Raw genomic sequence first — 25,256 nt, 5'->3', positions numbered from 1 at the left:
GAAAACATCTTGATGATCCCCAAGACTTTTGGGAAAATACTCTGTGGTCTGACGAGACAAAAGTTGAACTTTTTGGAAGGTGTGTGTTCCATTACATCTGGCGTAAAAGTAACACCACATTTCAGAAAAAGAAAATCATACCAACAGTAAAATATGGTGGTGGTAGTGTGATGGTCTGGGTCTGTTTTGCTGCTTCAGGACCTGGAAGACTTGCTGTGATAAATAGAACCATGAATTCTGCTGTCTAACAAAAAATCCTGAAGGAGAATGTCCGGCCATCTGATTGTGACCTCAAGCTGAAACAAACTTGGGTTCTGCAGCATGACAATGATCCAAAACACACCAGCAAGTCCACCTCTGAATGGCTGAAGAAAAACAAAATGAAGACTTTGGAGTGGCCTAGTTAAAGTCCTGACCTGAATCCTATTGAGATGCTGTGGCATGACCTTAAAAAGGCGGTTCATGCTCGAAAACCCTCCAATGTGGCTGAATTACAACAATTCTGCAAAGATGAGTGGGCCAAAATTCCTCCACAGCGCTGTAAGAGACTCATTGCAAGTTATCGCAAACACTTTTGCAGTTGTTGCTGCTAAGGGTGGCCCAACCAGTTATTAGGTTTAGGGGGCAATCACTTTTTCACACAGGGCCATGTAGGTTTGGATTTTTTTTGCCCTTAATAATAAAAACCTTCAATTAAAAACTGCATTTTGTGTTTACTTGTGTTGTCTTTGACTAATATTTAAATTTGTTTGATGATCTGAAACATTTAAGTGTGACAAACATGCAAGAAAATAAGAAATCAGGACGGGGGCCAACACTTTTTCACACCACTGTATATGTATATGTATATATATATATATATATATTACTTTGATTGGCCTAAAACCTCTCAAAACAAACATATTTTTAAAATTCCTGTTTTTCAGGGTTCTGATGAAGACATGAAAGTCAAAATGTTGGTAATAAAATTACACAGCTTAAAATAAGTGATCACTATGATTACTATCACCTTTAAAATTACAGTGTGCGTTTTCTTAATTTTGTTTAATTTTTTCTTGTAGCATTGCTCCTGCCACTGGTCCTGTTGCTGCTCCTATCACTACTCCTGCCACAGTTCCTGCTACTGCTCCTGCCACTGGTCCTTCCACTGCTCCTGCCACTGCTCCTGCCACTGGTCCTACCACTGCTCCTTCTACTGCTCCTGTCATTGCTCCTGTCACTGCTCCTGTCACTGCTCCTGTCACTGCTCCTGCCACTGCTCCTGTTGCTGTTGCTGATCCTATCACTACTCCTGCCACTGTTCCTGCCCTTGCTCCCATCTCTACTCCCGTCACTGCTCCTTCCATTGCTCTTTCTACTGCTCCTTCCACTGCTCCTATCACGGCTCCTGTCACTGCTCCTGTCACTGCTCCTTCCACTGCTCCTATCACTGCTCCTGTCACTGCTCCTGTCACTGCTCCTTCCACTGGTCCTGCCACTGCTCCTGCCATGGCTCCTGTCACTGCTATTATGGCCACACTAATTCTAAGCAATCCTCTCCAATTCCGGAATAAATATGCTATAAAGCCTTCTTGTGGCTTTGTCTCCTTCGATAGTGGGGTGCTCTCTGGAATCTCACGTAATGTCCCCTGTGGGGGACCCCCACACCCCTTGTTGGATTTTGCATTTTCTGTCTCTTCCTCCTCTGATTCCACAGGTTCTGGCTCTGGCATTTCCGATTATTTAGCTGCTCTCTCTGCATGGGGTCCAGGGTGAGAAATATAAATACTTCTTCCAATCACTTTCCTCAGGGGTGTCAATCACAGAAACTCTGAAACCACTGAAACCTCCTTTTTACATTTTGTCGTTTTGCTTTTTTCAGATTTTCAGAATTTTTTGTTTGCCCAGAATGGTGTTTCCGGTTGCATTCTTTACAACACCAGTTTTCCCAAGCAGCACAATTCTTCTTCCAGGAAGATTACTGTTCGGGCTGGTTTTCCTCTGGGCCTGTATAAACCTGTCAAAAAAGTGGAAGATGTGGTTCGCAGTACATATTTCTTTGAGTATGCCACATGTTATTACAGTTTTTTCCAATTGCTTACACACTAAAAGTGAATGCTTAGACAAAAGCATCAAAACCACACTTCAGGCACTGATTTAAACATTATTGTGAGCAGTGAAACAAAGCAAAAACTGGCAGACATTATAAGAGTGTGGCAGCTGGGCTCGCTTTGCAGGGAGGAAGCTGGGCAACCAGCAGGCACACACCTGGATATTAATAATAATAAATGAAATGTATTACACGCATTTCATTAAGTGAAAAATCTCAAAACGCTACATACAATATTATATAAAAGACAAGCACATCAAGAGATTTTATTTTATCTTTTTGTATAATTTAAGTCAGGGCGGCACGGATGGTGCAGTGGGTAGCACTGCCGCCTCACAGCAAGGAGGTCCTGGGTTCGAATCCCCGTCGGCCGGGGCCTCTCTGTGCGGAGTTTGCATGTTCTCCCCGTGTCTGCGTGGGTTTCCTCCGGGTACTCCGGTTTCCTCCCACAGTCCAAAGACATGCAGGTTAGGCTGATTGGAGAGTCTAAATTGCCCATAGGTATGAGTGTATGAGTGTATGAGTGTATGAGTGTGTGAGTGAATGGTGTGTGTGCCCTGCGATGGACTGGCGACCTGTCCAGGGTGTATTCCTGCCTTTCGCCCAATGTATGCTGGGATAGGCTCCAGCCCCCCTGCGACCCTGTTCAGGATAAGCGGGTTCAGATAATGGATGGATGGATGGATAATTTAAGTCAGGGTTAATGTTTCTCCAGGTTCGGAAACACATCTGAGGCTTAGTCACAGATAAAGGAGGCAAGGAGACAAGGTCAACTGACACAACCACGTGGTCCGACACTCCAAGGCCATCAACCTGAAGAGTCAGTGATCACCAGGTCCAGTAAATGCCCCCTGTCTAAGAGTAGGGACAGTGACATGCCGTTTTAGGTCAAGGCATTTAACAGTGAGACATTCAAAAGAAGATATTTCAGGCAGAGGCAGGAGGGACAATTTCAGCTCAGCTTGGCGTATGATGACAAGACCACCACCACCACCACCACGACCGGAGCTGCAGGATTTTTCAGTGTACTTGTAGATAGGAGGGCATGCCCCGTGAAGGGCTGAGCAGACCCCAGGCTGATGCCAGGTTTCAGTTAGGCACATAAAATGGAAAATCTGAGGTTGGAATTGGAGCTGCAGCTAGTGTCTGTAGCAGTCGTAAGGTACTGGAATCCACCCTGCATGCTTCATCTTGCCCAGCGCACAACAAAAAATAAATAAAATTTTTAAAAAATAGAAACTTGTCTAACTTGTTTAGCATATCAGATTTTTTTCCAAGCACTATCAAGAAAGCTCCAGCTATGTCCCTCATTGGCTGCAAAATATAAAAATATGCTATTCAGCTAGGCTCAACCAAAAGCACATGGTGTGTGTGTGTGTGTGTGTGTGTGTGTGTGTGTGTGTGTGTGTGCGACTGATGGGACAATAACCACAATATTGTGCTCAGAGCCCCAGTCACACACAGGCACATGGATTTGCACAGAATTATATTAAATCATGTTTAATATATGAATAATGCATGGATTATTACATTATAAGTGTGCCAAACAACCCCGCTCACATTGGGACCCGCCTCTCCAGTGGAGCGCTCAGTGCCAGCCACAGCAAGCCCGCCAGAGGGCCCTCTCTCACTGCCTGCCACAGCCATTGGCCCTCTGGACAAGGAACCCTCGCTGGAAGCATATGAGGGTCACCCACAGCGTGCCCCAGTGGGTCCTCCAGACAAGGGTCACCCACAGCGTGCCCCAGTGGGTCCTCCAGGCAAGGGTCACCCACAGCGTGCCCCAGTGGGTCCTCCAGGCAAGGGTCACCCACAGCGTGCCCCAGTGGGTCCTCCAGACAAGGGTCACCCACAGCATGCCCCAGTGGGTCCTCCAGACAAGGGTCACCGACAGCGTGCCCCAGTGGGTCCTCCAGACAAGGGTCACCCACAGCGTGCCCCAGTAGGCCCTCCAAATGAGGGCCCGTTACTGCCCCTTGTTGCCACAGCCACTGTCCTGCGGCTTTGTGTCTGCTGCCTGTTCCAGGGGAGCTGCAGGAAGCTTCCCCCATACCTCTTGCCTGCAGGTCCTGCCAGAGGCCTCGAGTTCTCCAGACGAGGGCCCCCGGCTGCCGGCAACAGCAAGCCTCTCTCCCCACCCTGCTGTGCCAAGGCCCGCAGAGGCTCCCTTGACACCTCAGAGCCTCCTGAGGAGGTATCGCACTCGAGTCGGCCACCCTGTCGTCTTGGCCAGAAGGCCGGAGGGGGTTTGCCACACTTCGACACGCCTAGGGCGGGGAACGAACCAGCAGCCCTCCAACTGTCAGGTGACCACTTACCTTCTGAGATAATGTCGCCCCTCTGAATTATTTACATGCCTCTCAGATATGGGTATTTGGAAGTGTAATATAAAACCTTCACATTTTGCAGCACGGACCTCTTTCGCATGTATAAATAGAAATATCTAAGAAAAGCAAGGTCCTTCTTTACCCAGAATAGAGAGTGAAAACACATTTTAGGAGCTTGACTTGCAGAATTCCAGCTGCAATCTAATGTCCCACTCTGCTCTTCTTCATTAGCCAGAGTCTGAGTCAGATGAACAGACTCCGAATGCATCGTGGGGAACAATCTTGAGTTGTCATGTCAGGATATCATGTTAGAAAACACGAAGCAAAAAAACAAAAGAAAAAAAAAACATGCCCATTTGTTTGGCGTTGCAGGTTGTATGTATGCAACCCTGCCAGGAAAGCTACAAACGCTCCCTGTTTTCGTAGTTAGATAGAAAAATTGCAGACAAATGCCTTGTTTTTAATTTCCAAGATAAATAATTTTGCAAAGGAATCTCCAAATATGTCCTTTACCAAAAACAATTAAACCAACCACAACACATTGTGAAAAATTATAATTAGAGGATTTATTTAATATCATAATTGCCATTACATTACATTACATTTGGCTGACGCTTTTATTCAAACCGACTACTGAATTATTTTGGACGCATTTCTCCGTAAGTTGGCAGACAAAATGTTTTTGTAGACTTCTGAATTCATTCTGCTGCTACCATCATGAGTTACGTCATCCATAACGACTAGTGAGCCCACTCCAGAAGCAGCCATGCAAGCCCAAGCCATGACACTTCCTGCTTTTCTCCCAGAGACAGCTCTCTGGTCTTCATGTTGGTTTATTATTTCTAACACAAATGCAGTCTACACAGGCAAAACCCAAGGTTAAAACCAAGAGTAGACATTCAGGACTATTTATTGTTTAACCAATCAATCTACAGGATACATCTGGACAACAAGAAACACCAACAAGTTTCAGTCAGCAAAAACGTGGGTGGTCAAATACAAAAGGTGATATGTTCTAAGTTGTTCAACAAATCTAGATAAAAAATACCAGGAAATAAAAGCTAAAATTCAGATCTGTTCAGATTCTGTCTGGAAAAGGTTATAAAGCCATTTCTAAAGCTTTGGGACTCCAGCGAACCACAGTGAGAGCCATTATCCACAAATGGTGAAAACATGGAACAGTGGTGAACCTTCCCAGGAGTGGCCAGCTGACCAAAATTACCCCAAGAGCGCAGCGACAACTCATCCAAGAGGTCACAAAAGACCCCACAACAACATCCAAAGAACTGCAGGCCTCACTTGCCTCAGTTAAGGTCAGTGTTCATGACTCCACCATAAGAAAGAGACTGGGCAAAAATGGCCTGCATGGCAGAGTTCCAAGACGAAAACCACTGCTGAGCAAAAAGAACATTAAGGCTCGTCTCTATTTTGCCAGAAAACATCTTGATGATCCCCAAGACTTTTGGGAAAATACTCTGTGGTCTGACGAGACAAAAGTTGAACTTTTTGGAAGGTGTGTGTTCCATTACATCTGGCGTAAAAGTAACACCACATTTCAGAAAAAGAAAATCATACCAACAGTAAAATATGGTGGTGGTAGTGTGATGGTCTGGGTCTGTTTTGCTGCTTCAGGACCTGGAAGACTTGCTGTGATAAATAGAACCATGAATTCTGCTGTCTACCAAAAAATCCTGAAGGAGAATGTCCGGCCATCTGATTGTGACCTCAAGCTGAAACAAACTTGGGTTCTGCAGCATGACAATGATCCAAAACACACCAGCAAGTCCACCTCTGAATGGCTGAAGAAAAACAAAATGAAGACTTTGGAGTGGCCTAGTTAAAGTCCTGACCTGAATCCTATTGAGATGCTGTGGCATGACCTTAAAAAGGCGGTTCATGCTCGAAAACCCTCCAATGTGGCTGAATTACAACAATTCTGCAAAGATGAGTGGGCCAAAATTCCTCCACAGCGCTGTAAGAGACTCATTGCAAGTTATCGCAAACACTTTTGCAGTTGTTGCTGCTAAGGGTGGCCCAACCAGTTATTAGGTTTAGGGGGCAATCACTTTTTCACACAGGGCCATGTAGGTTTGGATTTTTTTTGCCCTTAATAATAAAAACCTTCAATTAAAAACTGCATTTTGTGTTTACTTGTGTTGTCTTTGACTAATATTTAAATTTGTTTGATGATCTGAAACATTTAAGTGTGACAAACATGCAAGAAAATAAGAAATCAGGACGGGGGCCAACACTTTTTCACACCACTGTATATGTATATGTATATATATATATATATATATTACTTTGATTGGCCTAAAACCTCTCAAAACAAACATATTTTTAAAATTCCTGTTTTTCAGGGTTCTGATGAAGACATGAAAGTCAAAATGTTGGTAATAAAATTACACAGCTTAAAATAAGTGATCACTATGATTACTATCACCTTTAAAATTACAGTGTGCGTTTTCTTAATTTTGTTTAATTTTTTCTTGTAGCATTGCTCCTGCCACTGGTCCTGTTGCTGCTCCTATCACTACTCCTGCCACAGTTCCTGCTACTGCTCCTGCCACTGGTCCTTCCACTGCTCCTGCCACTGCTCCTGCCACTGCTCCTACCACTGCTCCTTCTACTGCTCCTGTCATTGCTCCTGTCACTGCTCCTGTCACTGCTCCTGTCACTGCTCCTGCCACTGCTCCTGTTGCTGATCCTATCACTACTCCTGCCACTGTTCCTGCCCTTGCTCCCATCTCTACTCCCGTCACTGCTCCTTCCATTGCTCTTTCTACTGCTCCTTCCACTGCTCCTATCACGGCTCCTGTCACTGCTCCTGTCACTGCTCCTTCCACTGGTCCTGCCACTGCTCCTGCCATGGCTCCTGTCACTGCTATTATGGCCACACTAATTCTAAGCAATCCTCTCCAATTCCGGAATAAATATGCTACAAAGCCTTCTTGTGGCTTTGTCTCCTTCGATAGTGGGGTGCTCTCTGGACTCTCACGTAATGTCCCCTGTGGGGGACCCCCACACCCCTTGTTGGATTTTGCATTTTCTGTGTCTTCCTCCTCTGATTCCACAGGTTCTGGCTCTGGCATTTCCGATTCTTTAGCTGCTCTCTCTGCATGGGGTCCAGGGTGAGAAATATAAATACTTCTTCCAATCACTTTCCTCAGGGGTGTCAATCACAGAAACTCTGAAACCACTGAAACCTCCTTTTTACATTTTGTCGTTTTGCTTTTTTCAGATTTTCAGAATTTTTTGTTTGCCCAGAATGGTGTTTCCGGTTGCATTCTTTACAACACCAGTTTTCCCAAGCAGCACAATTCTTCTTCCAGGAAGATTACTGTTCGGGCTGGTTTTCCTCTGGGCCTGTATAAACCTGTCAAAAAAGTGGAAGATGTGGTTCGCAGTACATATTTCTTTGAGTATGCCACATGTTATTACAGTTTTTTCCAATTGCTTACACACTAAAAGTGAATGTTTAGACAAAAGCATCAAAACCACACTTCAGGCACTGATTTAAACATTATTGTGAGCAGTGAAACAAAGCAAATTTAACTGGCAGACATTATAAGTGAGTGGCAGCTGGGCTCGCTTTGCAGGGAGGAAGCAGGGCAACCAGAGGAGCATGCAGGCACACACCTGGATATTAATAATAATAAATTAAATTTATTACACGCATTTAATTCAGTGAAAAATCTAAAAACGCTACATACAATATTATATAAAAGACAAGCACATCAAGAGATTGTATTTGATCTTTTTGTATAATTTAAGTCAGGGTTAATGTTTCTCCAGTCACAGATAAAGGAGGCAAGGAGACAAGGTCAACTGACACAACCACGTGGTCCGACACTCCAAGGCCATCAACCTGAAGGGGACAGAGTCAGTGATGACCAGGTCCAGTATATGCCCCCTGTCTAAGAGTAGGGACAGTGACATGCCGTTTTAGGTCAAGGCATTTAACAGTGAGACATTCAAAAGAAGATATTTCAGGCAGAGGCAGGAGGGACAATTTCAGCTCAGCTTGGCGTATGATGGCAAGACCACCACCACCACCACCACGACCACCACCACCACCACCACCACCACGACCGGAGCTGCAGGATTTTTCAGTGTACTTGTAGATAGGAGGGCGTGCCCCGTGAAGGGCTGAGCAGACCCCAGGCTGATGCCAGGTTTCAGTTAGGCACATAAAATGGAAAATCTGAGGTTGGAATTGGAGCTGCAGCTAGTGTCTGTAGCAGTCGTAAGGTACTGGAATCCACCCTGCATGCTTCATCTTGCCCAGCGCACAACAAAAAATAAAAAAATAAATAAAAATATAAAAACTTGTCTAACTTGTTTAGCATATCAGATTTTTTTCCAGCACTATCAAGAAAGCTCCAGCTATGTCCCTCATGTGTGTGTGTGTGTGTGTGTGTGTGTGTGTGTGTGCGACTGATGGGACAATAACCACAATATTGTGCTCAGAGCCCCAGTCACACACAGGCACATGGATTTGCACAGAATTATATTAAATCATGTTTCATATATGAATAATGCATGGATTATTACATTATAAGTGTGCCAAACAACCCCGCTCCCATTGGGACCCGCCTCTCCAGTGGAGCGCTCAGTGCCAGCCACAGCAAGCCCGCCAGAGGGCCCTCTCTCACTGCCTGCCACAGCCATTGGCCCTCTGGACAAGGAACCCTCGCTGGAAGCATATGAGGGTCACCCACAGCGTGCCCCAGTGGGTCCTCCAGACAAGGGTCACCCACAGCGTGCCCCAGTGGGTCCTCCAGGCAAGGGTCACCCACAGCGTGCCCCAGTGGGTCCTCCAGGCAAGGGTCACCCACAGCGTGCCCCAGTGGGTCCTCCAGACAAGGGTCACCCACAGCATGCCCCAGTGGGTCCTCCAGACAAGGGTCACCCACAGCGTGCCCCAGTAGGCCCTCCAAATGAGGGCCCGTTACTGCCCCTTGTTGCCACAGCCACTGTCCTGCGGCTTTGTGTCTGCTGCCTGTTCCAGGGGAGCTGCAGGAAGCTTCCCCCATACCTCTTGCCTGCAGGTCCTGCCAGAGGCCTCGAGTTCTCCAGACGAGGGCCCCCGGCTGCCGGCAACAGCAAGCCTCTCTCCCCACCCTGCTGTGCCAAGGCCCGCAGAGGCTCCCTTGACACCTCAGAGCCTCCTGAGGAGGTATCGCACTCGAGTCGGCCACCCTGTCGTCTTGGCCAGAAGGCCGGAGGGGGTTTGCCACACTTCGACACGCCTAGGGCGGGGAACGAACCAGCAGCCCTCCAACTGTCAGGTGACCACTTACCTTCTGAGATAATGTCGCCCCTCTGAATTATTTACATGCCTCTCAGATATGGGTATTTGGAAGTGTAATATAAAACCTTCACATTTTGCAGCACGGACCTCTTTCGCATGTATAAATAGAAATATCTAAGAAAAGCAAGGTCCTTCTTTACCCAGAATAGAGAGTGAAAACACATTTTAGGAGCTTGACTTGCAGAATTCCAGCTGCAATCTAATGTCCCACTCTGCTCTTCTTCATTAGCCAGAGTCTGAGTCAGATGAACAGACTCCGAATGCATCGTGGGGAACAATCTTGAGTTGTCATGTCAGGATATCATGTTAGAAAACACGAAGCAAAAAAACAAAAGAAAAAAAAAACATGCCCATTTGTTTGGCGTTGCAGGTTGTATGTATGCAACCCTGCCAGGAAAGCTACAAACGCTCCCTGTTTTCGTAGTTAGATAGAAAAATTGCAGACAAATGCCTTGTTTTTAATTTCCAAGATAAATAATTTTGCAAAGGAATCTCCAAATATGTCCTTTACCAAAAACAATTAAACCAACCACAACACATTGTGAAAAATTATAATTAGAGGATTTATTTAATATCATAATTGCCATTACATTACATTACATTTGGCTGACGCTTTTATTCAAACCGACTACTGAATTATTTTGGACGCATTTCTCCGTAAGTTGGCAGACAAAATGTTTTTGTAGACTTCTGAATTCATTCTGCTGCTACCATCATGAGTTACGTCATCCATAACGACTAGTGAGCCCACTCCAGAAGCAGCCATGCAAGCCCAAGCCATGACACTTCCTGCTTTTCTCCCAGAGACAGCTCTCTGGTCTTCATGTTGGTTTATTATTTCTAACACAAATGCAGTCTACACAGGCAAAACCCAAGGTTAAAACCAAGAGTAGACATTCAGGACTATTTATTGTTTAACCAATCAATCTACAGGATACATCTGGACAACAAGAAACACCAACAAGTTTCAGTCAGCAAAAACGTGGGTGGTCAAATACAAAAGGTGATATGTTCTAAGTTGTTCAACAAATCTAGATAAAAAATACCAGGAAATAAAAGCTAAAATTCAGATCTGTTCAGATTCTGTCTGGAAAAGGTTATAAAGCCATTTCTAAAGCTTTGGGACTCCAGCGAACCACAGTGAGAGCCATTATCCACAAATGGTGAAAACATGGAACAGTGGTGAACCTTCCCAGGAGTGGCCAGCTGACCAAAATTACCCCAAGAGCGCAGCGACAACTCATCCAAGAGGTCACAAAAGACCCCACAACAACATCCAAAGAACTGCAGGCCTCACTTGCCTCAGTTAAGGTCAGTGTTCATGACTCCACCATAAGAAAGAGACTGGGCAAAAATGGCCTGCATGGCAGAGTTCCAAGACGAAAACCACTGCTGAGCAAAAAGAACATTAAGGCTCGTCTCTATTTTGCCAGAAAACATCTTGATGATCCCCAAGACTTTTGGGAAAATACTCTGTGGTCTGACGAGACAAAAGTTGAACTTTTTGGAAGGTGTGTGTTCCATTACATCTGGCGTAAAAGTAACACCACATTTCAGAAAAAGAAAATCATACCAACAGTAAAATATGGTGGTGGTAGTGTGATGGTCTGGGTCTGTTTTGCTGCTTCAGGACCTGGAAGACTTGCTGTGATAAATAGAACCATGAATTCTGCTGTCTACCAAAAAATCCTGAAGGAGAATGTCCGGCCATCTGATTGTGACCTCAAGCTGAAACAAACTTGGGTTCTGCAGCATGACAATGATCCAAAACACACCAGCAAGTCCACCTCTGAATGGCTGAAGAAAAACAAAATGAAGACTTTGGAGTGGCCTAGTTAAAGTCCTGACCTGAATCCTATTGAGATGCTGTGGCATGACCTTAAAAAGGCGGTTCATGCTCGAAAACCCTCCAATGTGGCTGAATTACAACAATTCTGCAAAGATGAGTGGGCCAAAATTCCTCCACAGCGCTGTAAGAGACTCATTGCAAGTTATCGCAAACACTTTTGCAGTTGTTGCTGCTAAGGGTGGCCCAACCAGTTATTAGGTTTAGGGGGCAATCACTTTTTCACACAGGGCCATGTAGGTTTGGATTTTTTTTGCCCTTAATAATAAAAACCTTCAATTAAAAACTGCATTTTGTGTTTACTTGTGTTGTCTTTGACTAATATTTAAATTTGTTTGATGATCTGAAACATTTAAGTGTGACAAACATGCAAGAAAATAAGAAATCAGGACGGGGGCCAACACTTTTTCACACCACTGTATATGTATATGTATATATATATATATATATTACTTTGATTGGCCTAAAACCTCTCAAAACAAACATATTTTTAAAATTCCTGTTTTTCAGGGTTCTGATGAAGACATGAAAGTCAAAATGTTGGTAATAAAATTACACAGCTTAAAATAAGTGATCACTATGATTACTATCACCTTTAAAATTACAGTGTGCGTTTTCTTAATTTTGTTTAATTTTTTCTTGTAGCATTGCTCCTGCCACTGGTCCTGTTGCTGCTCCTATCACTACTCCTGCCACAGTTCCTGCTACTGCTCCTGCCACTGGTCCTTCCACTGCTCCTGCCACTGCTCCTGCCACTGCTCCTACCACTGCTCCTTCTACTGCTCCTGTCATTGCTCCTGTCACTGCTCCTGTCACTGCTCCTGTCACTGCTCCTGCCACTGCTCCTGTTGCTGATCCTATCACTACTCCTGCCACTGTTCCTGCCCTTGCTCCCATCTCTACTCCCGTCACTGCTCCTTCCATTGCTCTTTCTACTGCTCCTTCCACTGCTCCTATCACGGCTCCTGTCACTGCTCCTGTCACTGCTCCTTCCACTGCTCCTATCACTGCTCCTGTCACTGCTCCTGTCACTGCTCCTTCCACTGGTCCTGCCACTGCTCCTGCCATGGCTCCTGTCACTGCTATTATGGCCACACTAATTCTAAGCAATCCTCTCCAATTCCGGAATAAATATGCTATAAAGCCTTCTTGTGGCTTTGTCTCCTTCGATAGTGGGGTGCTCTCTGGAATCTCACGTAATGTCCCCTGTGGGGGACCCCCACACCCCTTGTTGGATTTTGCATTTTCTGTCTCTTCCTCCTCTGATTCCACAGGTTCTGGCTCTGGCATTTCCGATTATTTAGCTGCTCTCTCTGCATGGGGTCCAGGGTGAGAAATATAAATACTTCTTCCAATCACTTTCCTCAGGGGTGTCAATCACAGAAACTCTGAAACCACTGAAACCTCCTTTTTACATTTTGTCGTTTTGCTTTTTTCAGATTTTCAGAATTTTTTGTTTGCCCAGAATGGTGTTTCCGGTTGCATTCTTTACAACACCAGTTTTCCCAAGCAGCACAATTCTTCTTCCAGGAAGATTACTGTTCGGGCTGGTTTTCCTCTGGGCCTGTATAAACCTGTCAAAAAAGTGGAAGATGTGGTTCGCAGTACATATTTCTTTGAGTATGCCACATGTTATTACAGTTTTTTCCAATTGCTTACACACTAAAAGTGAATGCTTAGACAAAAGCATCAAAACCACACTTCAGGCACTGATTTAAACATTATTGTGAGCAGTGAAACAAAGCAAAAACTGGCAGACATTATAAGAGTGTGGCAGCTGGGCTCGCTTTGCAGGGAGGAAGCTGGGCAACCAGCAGGCACACACCTGGATATTAATAATAATAAATGAAATGTATTACACGCATTTCATTAAGTGAAAAATCTCAAAACGCTACATACAATATTATATAAAAGACAAGCACATCAAGAGATTTTATTTTATCTTTTTGTATAATTTAAGTCAGGGCGGCACGGATGGTGCAGTGGGTAGCACTGCCGCCTCACAGCAAGGAGGTCCTGGGTTCGAATCCCCGTCGGCCGGGGCCTCTCTGTGCGGAGTTTGCATGTTCTCCCCGTGTCTGCGTGGGTTTCCTCCGGGTACTCCGGTTTCCTCCCACAGTCCAAAGACATGCAGGTTAGGCTGATTGGAGAGTCTAAATTGCCCATAGGTATGAGTGTATGAGTGTATGAGTGTGTGAGTGAATGGTGTGTGTGCCCTGCGATGGACTGGCGACCTGTCCAGGGTGTATTCCTGCCTTTCGCCCAATGTATGCTGGGATAGGCTCCAGCCCCCCTGCGACCCTGTTCAGGATAAGCGGGTTCAGATAATGGATGGATGGATGGATAATTTAAGTCAGGGTTAATGTTTCTCCAGGTTCGGAAACACATCTGAGGCTTAGTCACAGATAAAGGAGGCAAGGAGACAAGGTCAACTGACACAACCACGTGGTCCGACACTCCAAGGCCATCAACCTGAAGAGTCAGTGATCACCAGGTCCAGTAAATGCCCCCTGTCTAAGAGTAGGGACAGTGACATGCCGTTTTAGGTCAAGGCATTTAACAGTGAGACATTCAAAAGAAGATATTTCAGGCAGAGGCAGGAGGGACAATTTCAGCTCAGCTTGGCGTATGATGACAAGACCACCACCACCACCACCACGACCGGAGCTGCAGGATTTTTCAGTGTACTTGTAGATAGGAGGGCATGCCCCGTGAAGGGCTGAGCAGACCCCAGGCTGATGCCAGGTTTCAGTTAGGCACATAAAATGGAAAATCTGAGGTTGGAATTGGAGCTGCAGCTAGTGTCTGTAGCAGTCGTAAGGTACTGGAATCCACCCTGCATGCTTCATCTTGCCCAGCGCACAACAAAAAATAAATAAAATTTTTAAAAAATAGAAACTTGTCTAACTTGTTTAGCATATCAGATTTTTTTCCAAGCACTATCAAGAAAGCTCCAGCTATGTCCCTCATTGGCTGCAAAATATAAAAATATGCTATTCAGCTAGGCTCAACCAAAAGCACATGGTGTGTGTGTGTGTGTGTGTGTGTGTGTGTGCGACTGATGGGACAATAACCACAATATTGTGCTCAGAGCCCCAGTCACACACAGGCACATGGATTTGCACAGAATTATATTAAATCATGTTTAATATATGAATAATGCATGGATTATTACATTATAAGTGTGCCAAACAACCCCGCTCACATTGGGACCCGCCTCTCCAGTGGAGCGCTCAGTGCCAGCCACAGCAAGCCCGCCAGAGGGCCCTCTCTCACTGCCTGCCACAGCCATTGGCCCTCTGGACAAGGAACCCTCGCTGGAAGCATATGAGGGTCACCCACAGCGTGCCCCAGTGGGTCCTCCAGACAAGGGTCACCCACAGCGTGCCCCAGTGGGTCCTCCAGGCAAGGGTCACCCACAGCGTGCCCCAGTGGGTCCTCCAGGCAAGGGTCACCCACAGCGTGCCCCAGTGGGTCCTCCAGACAAGGGTCACCCACAGCATGCCCCAGTGGGTCCTCCAGACAAGGGTCACCGACAGCGTGCCCCAGTGGGTCCTCCAGACAAGGGTCACCCACAGCGTGCCCCAGTAGGCCCTCCAAATGAGGGCCCGTTACTGCCCCTTGTTGCCACAGCCACTGTCCTGCGGCTTTGTGTCTGCTGCCTGTTCCAGGGGAGCTGCAGGAAGCTTCCCCCATACCTCTTGCCTGCAGGTCCTGCCAGAGGCCTCGAGTTCTCCAGACGAGGGCCCCCGGCTGCCGGCAACAGCAAGCCTCTCTCCCCACCCTGCTGTGCCAAGGCCCGCAGAGGCTCCCTTGACACCTCAGAGCCTCCTGAGGAGGTATCGCACTCGAGTCGGCCACCCTGTCGTCTTGGCCAGAAGGCCGGAGGGGGTTTGCCACACTTCGACACGCCTAGGGCGGGGAACGAACCAGCAGCCCTCCAACTGTCAGGTGACCACTTACCTTCTGAGATAATGTCGCCCCTCTGAATTATTTACATGCCTCTCAGATATGGGTATTTGGAAGTGTAATATAAAACCTTCACATTTTGCAGCACGGACCTCTTTCGCATGTATAAATAGAAATATCTAAGAAAAGCAAGGTCCTTCTTTACCCAGAATAGAGAGTGAAAACACATTTTAGGAGCTTGACTTGCAGAATTCCAGCTGCAATCTAATGTCCCACTCTGCTCTTCTTCATTAGCCAGAGTCTGAGTCAGATGAACAGACTCCGAATGCATCGTGGGGAACAATCTTGAGTTGTCATGTCAGGATATCATGTTAGAAAACACGAAGCAAAAAAACAAAAGAAAAAAAAAAACATGCCCATTTGTTTGGCGTTGCAGGTTGTATGTATGCAACCCTGCCAGGAAAGCTACAAACGCTCCCTGTTTTCGTAGTTAGATAGAAAAATTGCAGACAAATGCCTTGTTTTTAATTTCCAAGATAAATAATTTTGCAAAGGAATCTCCAAATATGTCCTTTACCAAAAACAATTAAACCAACCACAACACATTGTGAAAAATTATAATTAGAGGATTTATTTAATATCATAATTGCCATTACATTACATTACATTTGGCTGACGCTTTTATTCAAACCGACTACTGAATTATTTTGGACGCATTTCTCCGTAAGTTGGCAGACAAAATGTTTTTGTAGACTTCTGAATTCATTCTGCTGCTACCATCATGAGTTACGTCATCCATAACGACTAGTGAGCCCACTCCAGAAGCAGCCATGCAAGCCCAAGCCATGACACTTCCTGCTTTTCTCCCAGAGACAGCTCTCTGGTCTTCATGTTGGTTTATCATTTCTAACACAAATGCAGTCTACACAGGCAAAACCCAAGGTTAAAACCAAGAGTAGACATTCAGGACTATTTATTGTTTAACCAATCAATCTACAGGATACATCTGGACAACAAGAAACACCAACAAGTTTCAGTCAGCATGTTCCAATATTTTTGCTCACCCAAAACTTGGGTGGTCAAATACAAAAGGTGATATGTTCTAAGTTGTTCAACAAATCTAGATAAAAAATACCAGGAAATAAAAGCTAAAATTCAGATCCATCATCTTATGTTTATCTTTTGACCTCAAGCTCAATTGTCTTCAGTGTATAGCAAAAACAAAGGAATTAAACTTGCTGCTATAATTGTTTTTGAGGGCTGTATTTCATATTTCTTCAAGTACAATATATACTTCTACATCTTATATACTTAAATCTTTTTTTTTGGTAGTCCCTTTTATTATCTATATATATTATCTTTAATTATATATATATATATATATATATATATATATATATATACAGTGGTGTGAAAAAGTGTTTGTCCCCTTCCTGATTTCTTATTTGTTTGCATGTTTGTCACACTTAAAGGTTTCAGATCATCAAACAAATATAAATATTATTCAAAGACAACACAAATAAACACAAAATGTAGTTTTTAAATTAAGGTTTTTATTATTAAGGGAGAAAAAAAATCCAAACCTACATGGCCCTGTGTGAAAAAGTGATTGCCCCCCCCTGTTAAAACATAACTTAACTGTGGTTTATCAAACCTGAGTTCAATTTCTCTAGCCACACCCAGGCCTGATTACTGCCACACCTGTTCAAATCAAGAAATCACTTAAATAGGACCTGCCTGACAAAGTGAAGTAGACCAAATGATCCTCAAAAGCTAGACATCACGCCGAGATCTAAAGAAATTCAGGAACAAATGAGAAAGAAAGTAATTGAGATCCATCTGTCTGGAAAAGGTTATAAAGCCATTTCTAAAGCTTTGGGACTCCAGCGAACCACAGTGAGAGCCATTATCCACAAATGGTGAAAACATGGAACAGTGGTGAACCTTCCCAGGAGTGGCCAGCTGACCAAAATTACCCCAAGAGCGCAGCGACAACTCATCCAAGAGGTCACAAAAGACCCCACAACAACATCCAAAGAACTGCAGGCCTCACTTGCCTCAGTTAAGGTCAGTGTTCATGACTCCACCATAAGAAAGAGACTGGGCAAAAATGGCCTGCATGGCAGAGTTCCAAGACGAAAACCACTGCTGAGCAAAAAGAACATTAAGGCTCGTCTCTATTTTGCCAGAAAACATCTTGATGATCCCCAAGACTTTTGGGAAAATACTCTGTGGTCGAGACAAAAGTTGAACTTTTTGGAAGGTGTGTGTTCCATTACATCTGGCGTAAAAGTAACACCACATTTCAGAAAAAGAAAATCATACCAACAGTAAAATATGGTGGTGGTAGTGTGATGGTCTGGGTCTGTTTTGCTGCTTCAGGACCTGGAAGACTTGCTGTGATAAATAGAACCATGAATTCTGCTGTCTAACAAAAAATCCTGAAGGAGAATGTCCGGCCATCTGATTGTGACCTCAAGCTGAAACAAACTTGGGTTCTGCAGCATGACAATGATCCAAAACACACCAGCAAGTCCACCTCTGAATGGCTGAAGAAAAACAAAATGAAGACTTTGGAGTGGCCTAGTCAAAGTCCTGACCTGAATCCTATTGAGATGCTGTGGCATGACCTTAAAAAGGCGGTTCATGCTCGAAAACCCTCCAATGTGGCTGAATTACAACAATTCTGCAAAGCGCTGTAAGAGACTCATTGCAAGTTATCGCAAACACTTTTGCAGTTGTTGCTGCTAAGGGTGGCCCAACCAGTTATTAGGTTTAGGGGGCAATCACTTTTTCACACAGAGCCATGTAGGTTTGGATTTTTTTTGCCCTTAATAATAAAAACCTTCAATTAAAAACTGCATTTTGTGTTTACTTGTGTTGTCTTTGACTAATATTTAAATTTGTTTGATGATCTGAAACATTTAAGTGTGACAAACATGCAAGAAAATAAGAAATCAGGACGGGGGCCAACACTTTTTCACACCACTGTATATGTATACGTATATATATATATATATATATATATATTACTTTGATTGGCCTAAAACCTCTCAAAACAAACATATTTTTAAAATTCCTGTTTTTCAGGGTTCTGATGAAGACATGAAAGTCAAAATGTTGGTAATAAAATTACACAGCTTAAAATAAGTGATCACTATGATTACTATCACCTTTAAAATTACAGTGTGCGTTTTCTTAATTTTGTTTAATTTTTTCTTGTAGCATTGCTCCTGCCACTGGTCCTGTTGCTGCTCCTATCACTACTCCTGCCACAGTTCCTGCTACTGCTCCTGCCACTGGTCCTTCCACTGCTCCTGCCACTGCTCCTTCTACTGCTCCTGTCATTGCTCCTGTCACTGCTCCTGTCACTGCTCCTGCCACTGCTCCTGTTGCTGATCCTATCACTACTCCTGCCACTGTTCCTGCCCTTGCTCCCATCTCTACTCCCGTCACTGCTCCTTCCATTGCTCTTTCTACTGCTCCTTCCACTGCTCCTATCACGGCTCCTGTCACTGCTCCTGTCACTGCTCCTTCCACTGCTCCTATCACTGCTCCTGTCACTGCTCCTTCCACTGGTCCTGCCACTGCTCCTGCCACTGCTCCTGTTGCTGATCCTATCACTACTCCTGCCACTGTTCCTGCCCTTGCTCCCATCTCTACTCCCGTCACTGCTCCTTCCATTGCTCTTTCTACTGCTCCTTCCACTGCTCCTATCACGGCTCCTGTCACTGCTCCTGTCACTGCTCCTTCCACTGCTCCTATCACTGCTCCTGTCACTGCTCCTTCCACTGGTCCTGCCACTGCTCCTGCCATGGCTCCTGTCACTGCTATTATGGCCACACTAATTCTAAGCAATCCTCTCCAATTCCGGAATAAATATGCTATAAAGCCTTCTTGTGGCTTTGTCTCCTTCGATAGTGGGGTGCTCTCTGGACTCTCACGTAATGTCCCCTGTGGGGGACCCCCACACCCCTTGTTGGATTTTGCATTTTCTGTCTCTTCCTCCTCTGATTCCACAGGTTCTGGCTCTGGCATTTCCGATTCTTTAGCTGCTCTCTCTGCATGGGGTCCAGGGTGAGAAATATAAATACTTCTTCCAATCACTTTCCTCAGGGGTGTCAATCACAGAAACTCTGAAACCACTGAAACCTCCTTTTTACATTTTGTCGTTTAGCTTTTTTCAGATTTTCAGAATTTTTTGTTTGCCCAGAATGGTGTTTCCGGTTGCATTCTTTACAACACCAGTTTTCCCAAGCAGCACAATTCTTCTTCCAGGAAGATTACTGTTCGAGCTGGTTTTCCTCTGGGCCTGTATAAACCTGTCAAAAAAGTGGAAGATGTGGTTCGCAGTACATATTTCTTTGAGTATGCCACATGTTATTACAGTTTTTTCCAATTGCTTACACACTAAAAGTGAATGTTTAGACAAAAGCATCAAAACCACACTTCAGGCACTGATTTAAACATTATTGTGAGCAGTGAAACAAAGTAAATTTAACTGGCAGACATTATAAGTGAGTGGCAGCTGGGCTCGCTTTGCAGGGAGGAAGCAGGGCAACCAGAGGAGCATGCAGGCACACACCTGGATATTAATAATAATAAATTAAATTTATTACACGCATTTAATTCAGTGAAAAATCTAAAAACGCTACATACAATATTATATAAAAGACAAGCACATCAAGAGATTGTATTTGATCTTTTTGTATAATTTAAGTCAGGGTTAATGTTTCTCCAGTCACAGATAAAGGAGGCAAGGAGACAAGGTCAACTGACACAACCACGTGGTCCGACACTCCAAGGCCATCAACCTGAAGGGGACAGAGTCAGTGATGACCAGGTCCAGTATATGCCCCCTGTCTAAGAGTAGGGACAGTGACATGCCGTTTTAGGTCAAGGCATTTAACAGTGAGACATTCAAAAGAAGATATTTCAGGCAGAGGCAGGAGGGACAATTTCAGCTCAGCTTGGCGTATGATGGCAAGACCACCACCACCACCACGACCACCACCACCACCACCACCACCACCACCACGACCGGAGCTGCAGGATTTTTCAGTGTACTTGTAGATAGGAGGGCATGCCCCGTGAAGGGCTGAGCAGACCCCAGGCTGATGCCAGGTTTCAGTTAGGCACATAAAATGGAAAATCTGAGGTTGGAATTGGAGCTGCAGCTAGTGTCTGTAGCAGTCGTAAGGTACTGGACTCCACCCTGCATGCTTCATCTTGCCCAGCGCACAACAAAAAATAAAAAAATAAATAAAAATATAAAAACTTGTCTAACTTGTTTAGCATATAAGATTTTTTTCCAGCACTATCAAGAAAGCTCCATCTATGTCCCTCATTGGCTGCAAAATATAAAAAAATGCTATTCAGCTAGGCTCAACCAAAACCACATGAATGGTAAGTGTGTGTGTGTGTGTGTGTGTGTGTGTGTGTGCGACTGATGGGACAATAACCACAATATTGTGCTCAGAGCCCCAGTCACACACAGGCACATGGATTTGCACAGAATTATATTAAATCATGTTTAATATATGAATAATGCATGGATTATTACATTATAAGTGTGCCGACCAACCCCGCTCCCATTGGGACCCACCTCTCCAGGAGAGTGCTCAGTGCCAGCCACAGCAAGCCCACCAGAGGGCCCTCTCTCACTGCCTGCCACAGCCATTGGCCCTCTGGACAGGGAACCCTCGCTGGAAGCATATGAGGGTCACCCACAGCGTGCCCCAGTGGGTCCTCCAGACAAGGGTCACCCACAGCGTGCCCCAGTGGGTCCTCCAGACAAGGGTCACCCACAGCGTGCCCCAGTAGGCCCTCCAAATGAGGGCCCGTTACTGCCCCTTGTTGCCACAGCCACTGTCCTGCGGCTTTGTGTCTGCTGCCTGTTCCAGGGGAGCTGCAGGAAGCTTCCCCCATACCTCTTGCCTGCAGGTCCTGCCAGAGGTCCCGAGTTCTCCAGACGAGGGCCCACGGCTGCCGGCAACAGCAAGCCTCTCTCCCCACCCTGCTGTGCCAAGGCCTCCCGCATAGGCTCCCTTGACACCTCAGAGCCTCCTGAGGAGGTATCGCACTCGAGTATGCCACCCTGTCGTCTTGGCCAGAAGGCCGGAGGGGGTTTGCCACGCCAACACCCCATTCTCACCCAGGATCTGTTGGGTTTTTTACGAAGAAGGCGGCCAACAGAAAAGTCCGTAAGGAAAGCGAGGAATCAGCCAAACATTCCGGCATTCTGTCGAGTTGCGTCGTCCTCTTGCTCGACTTCCGTAACTGCCGCCGTCTTGCGTGTGCCATAGTGTAAGAGTTCAGTGCCGTGTGCACGCCTCTAAGACACAGATGCCTTGGAAAGGAAAGATTAAGCCACACCCCCCCCTTTCCGACTAAATCGCTCCTTTTCAATGAGAGCAGATGACACAAGCGTAAAAGCCACATTTAGGCCAACACATCAAAAGTTTCTTCTTGTGCGTTTTTGTGCCTTTGACTCTTTATGTTACAATGAAACCCTTGAATGGTAAATGATATAAATACCGGGAAATAAAAGCTGAAATTCGACCATGTACATCTTTTGACCTCAAGTTCAATCAGGGTATATAGCAAAAACAAAGGAATTAAACTTGCAGTTCTAATTCTTTTTGAGGGCTGTATTTCATCTTTCTTGAAGTACATTTCTTATATACTTAAATCTGTCTTTTTTTGTAGTCCTTATTATTATCTGTTCAGAAAAAAAAGAAAAAAAAACTACTAAAACAAACACATTTTTAAAATTCCTGTTTTTTAGTGTCCTGATGAAGACATGAAAGTCAAAATGTTGGTAATAAAATTACACAGCTTAAAATAAGTGATCCTGCCACTGCTATTATGGCCACACTAATTCCACGCAATCCTCTCCAATTCCGGAATAAATATGCTATAAAACCTAAGCCGAAGGGTGCTCTCTGGACTCTCACGTAATGTCCCCTGTGGGGGACCCCCACACCCCTTGTTGGATTTAGCATTTTCTGTGTCTTCCTCCTCCGATTCCACAGGTTCTGGCTCTGGCATTTCCGATTCTTTAGCTGCTCTCTCTGCATGGGGCCCGGGGTGAGAAATATAACATTTTGTCGTTACTGAGGAAAAGCTTTTTTCAGATTTCTTTGTTTGCCCAGAACGGTGTTTCCGGTTGCATTCTTTACAACACCAGTTTTCCCAAGCAGCACAATTCTTTTTTCAGGACTATTACTGTTCGGGCTGGTTTTCCTCTGGGCCTGTATACATCTTTCAAAAAAGTGGAAGATGTGGTCTGCAGTCCATATTTCTTTGAGTATGCCATGCTTAGACAAAAGCATCAAAACCTTGACTTTTGTAGCCATGCCTTAAACAAAGGCACCAAAAGTACAAACACATTTTCTGCTTTGCCCTTTATTTGTAATTCTGCAACACACTTCTTGCAAAACACGACACGCAGTTTCTTACATTAGACACTTCGTACAAGAATGAAATCTCATGCAATATTTGGGAAAACAAACCTGAAATTGCCAACACCCACACATAGACACGAAAACACTTATGCACTAATTGAACACCAATCAGTCTGAGCCTTAGCACTACAAATAGACCTCAGGTAAGGTCACCGCTTTTGTGAGAACTTTGCAAACATCGAGGCTGTGAGAGCGAGAGAAAGAGGAAGAGTATTAGGAGGAGGATGAAGACAAGAACAAAGAAGGGCAATAGATAGAGACATATTTCCAATGATATTAGGGCCACTTTGGTGGACCATGTCATAAATTATGATGAGGAAGTCTGGGCAGAGAGCCCACGCTACACAGTAGCATCCACAATACGGACATTTAGACTGGAGAACAGTACAATATACACTGTAGTCCTATTAGGTCTATGTTCCTAATGGGTATAGTGCTGTGACGTACATGTAATACAGATTTTGTGTTACCGTGTGGTTCTGAGGGTGGAAGGCAATGTCTGTTCACCCATGAACAGGAACTGGTCATTGTCAATACAGTGTCGGCAAACGACAATATCCGCCGACACCAACTGCGAGAGCACATCATCGCAGATCACACAACATCCCATAATATGAACCGTGTCAGTATATCGACACTCTGCCGCATATAGCGCCAACACCCAACTTACGGTGAAGCAGCTGTACAGGGTTCCGTTTGAGAGGAACAGCATTAGAGTGACTACGTGCAAGTGCCAGTGTACTATACTCTAATACAGTAATGGCAGTAGATTGCGTCTTATCGGCACTGCGTAGATGCATTCAGACAAAGCACCTGAGCTAGGCAGGTATCATTTTGGGTATATTTTCCCCGTTGCCTAGCCAGGGATGATATTGCTTGTGATGTGTATGAGGTGATGTAGCCAGGCCCTAACAGAAGACGGGATCCATAATCCCCATCCCTTACAATCCCTGACAATATTGCGTCATTATTTTTGTTTCTGTGAGTTTATAGTAACCTATTGTAATGATTACAGTCATTCTACATTTCTTTGTGTTTTTTTTTGTTGTTGTTAAAACCTGCAATGGCAAAAAAAAATAAGCTATATATATTTTTTGTGAAGCCTTTCTATTTTCAGGTTCATTGAAACATGAGTAGATGTACTAAACTGGAACAATCTTGTATGAGAAAGTACTAAGCCCTCAATTTAAACTCAATGAATGAATTTACACATCAAGTATAACCATTTTGAACCTGCCCCACTTTTCATTCACAGTCCTGAAATCAAGACCTTGCTTTTAAAAATACTGGACTTAGAGGAGCCCCTCTTAATCACATCTGGGCCTATAATCCAAAAGGGTTCCCAAACTTTTGCACAGAGCCCTTTTCTGTTTTTATCATTTATAAACAACAAAATATGAAAATAAAAAGCAATCTTAACAATGTAGAGTTCAGGTTTGCTTTCAATCACATACGGATTAATTGTAACAAAGTTACACGTTTTGGCACCCTACTGTACCATACATTCAAAAATAGTAAATTATAACATTTTATATAGTGAGCTAACTTACCTATTTTAGCAGCTTTTCAGGGTACTTTTGTAGTTTTATTCTGTTGATATTACCAACACTGACGATCAGTGCAAAGAGCACTTTCATTCTTCGTTTCACTTCCTTTCAGTTTTATCCCTCAGGGATCATAGGACACACCTCTAACCGCAGTGTATAACCAGATAAGGGCATATGTTTTTGTGCATGTTTGTGCATTTTAGTTGCCACACAATGTGCGTTATTTCGACTAGATTTTTCTATTTTTTTTGTTTTCATTTGAACATCCCATTACGTTCTCGTGTCTTTCAGGGGTAGGACAAAGTCGTGTAGCCTATATAGGGATAGCATGTGTTCTTTGACAGGCCTCTATTGCTGCCGAGTTAGCTCATTATAAAATAAAATACATAGGCCTAAATACATACAAAATATGACGAAATATTGTATAGATTAAAGATTCATGGCACATTAGCATTGATGAATGCTTTGACTGATGGGGAGTCAGATGGTGGGTAGGTCTCTGGATGCATCAGATGGATCCCCTGATGAACCAGGAAAGTATCGAGACGGTCGGATCAAGTTATGCCTCGCGCAAGGTAGGCATAAACTTGGCACTTTCACTCACATTGTACCTACGTGGTTATCGATAAGGTAAATCTCAGTAACTCGGTTGCATTGACATCTGCACTGATGTCTCCAAGCTCTATTTTAGTTTTTTGTGACATTTTTCTTCCCATTTTCAAGCTGAAATATTTCCCCTTTTGTTGCCATCAGTTGTT

The 25,256-nt window shown here is 44.5% G+C and overlaps 1 protein-coding gene across 2 annotated transcripts in view; it reads right to left on the bottom strand.

The window, feature by feature from the left end:
* LOC133113881 (GTPase IMAP family member 8-like) overlaps window positions 1-24,651 on the bottom strand; it is a 36,076-nt gene extending 11,425 nt beyond the window's left edge. For both annotated transcript variants that reach the window (XM_061222998.1, XM_061223001.1), the window contains exons 1-2: window positions 24,502-24,651; window positions 21,640-22,558 (exon numbers count right to left, since the gene is read on the bottom strand). The gene's annotated coding sequence lies outside the window, so the exon portion shown is untranslated. The remainder of the gene's footprint in view (window positions 1-21,639; window positions 22,559-24,501) is intronic.
* Between the last annotated feature and the right edge of the window lie 605 nt (window positions 24,652-25,256).

The sequence above is a fragment of the Conger conger genome, chromosome 16 (genome assembly GCF_963514075.1).
Source record: "Conger conger chromosome 16, fConCon1.1, whole genome shotgun sequence".
NCBI lineage: Eukaryota > Metazoa > Chordata > Actinopteri > Anguilliformes > Congridae > Conger > Conger conger.
This window is presented reverse-complemented; position numbering and strand designations above follow the sequence as displayed.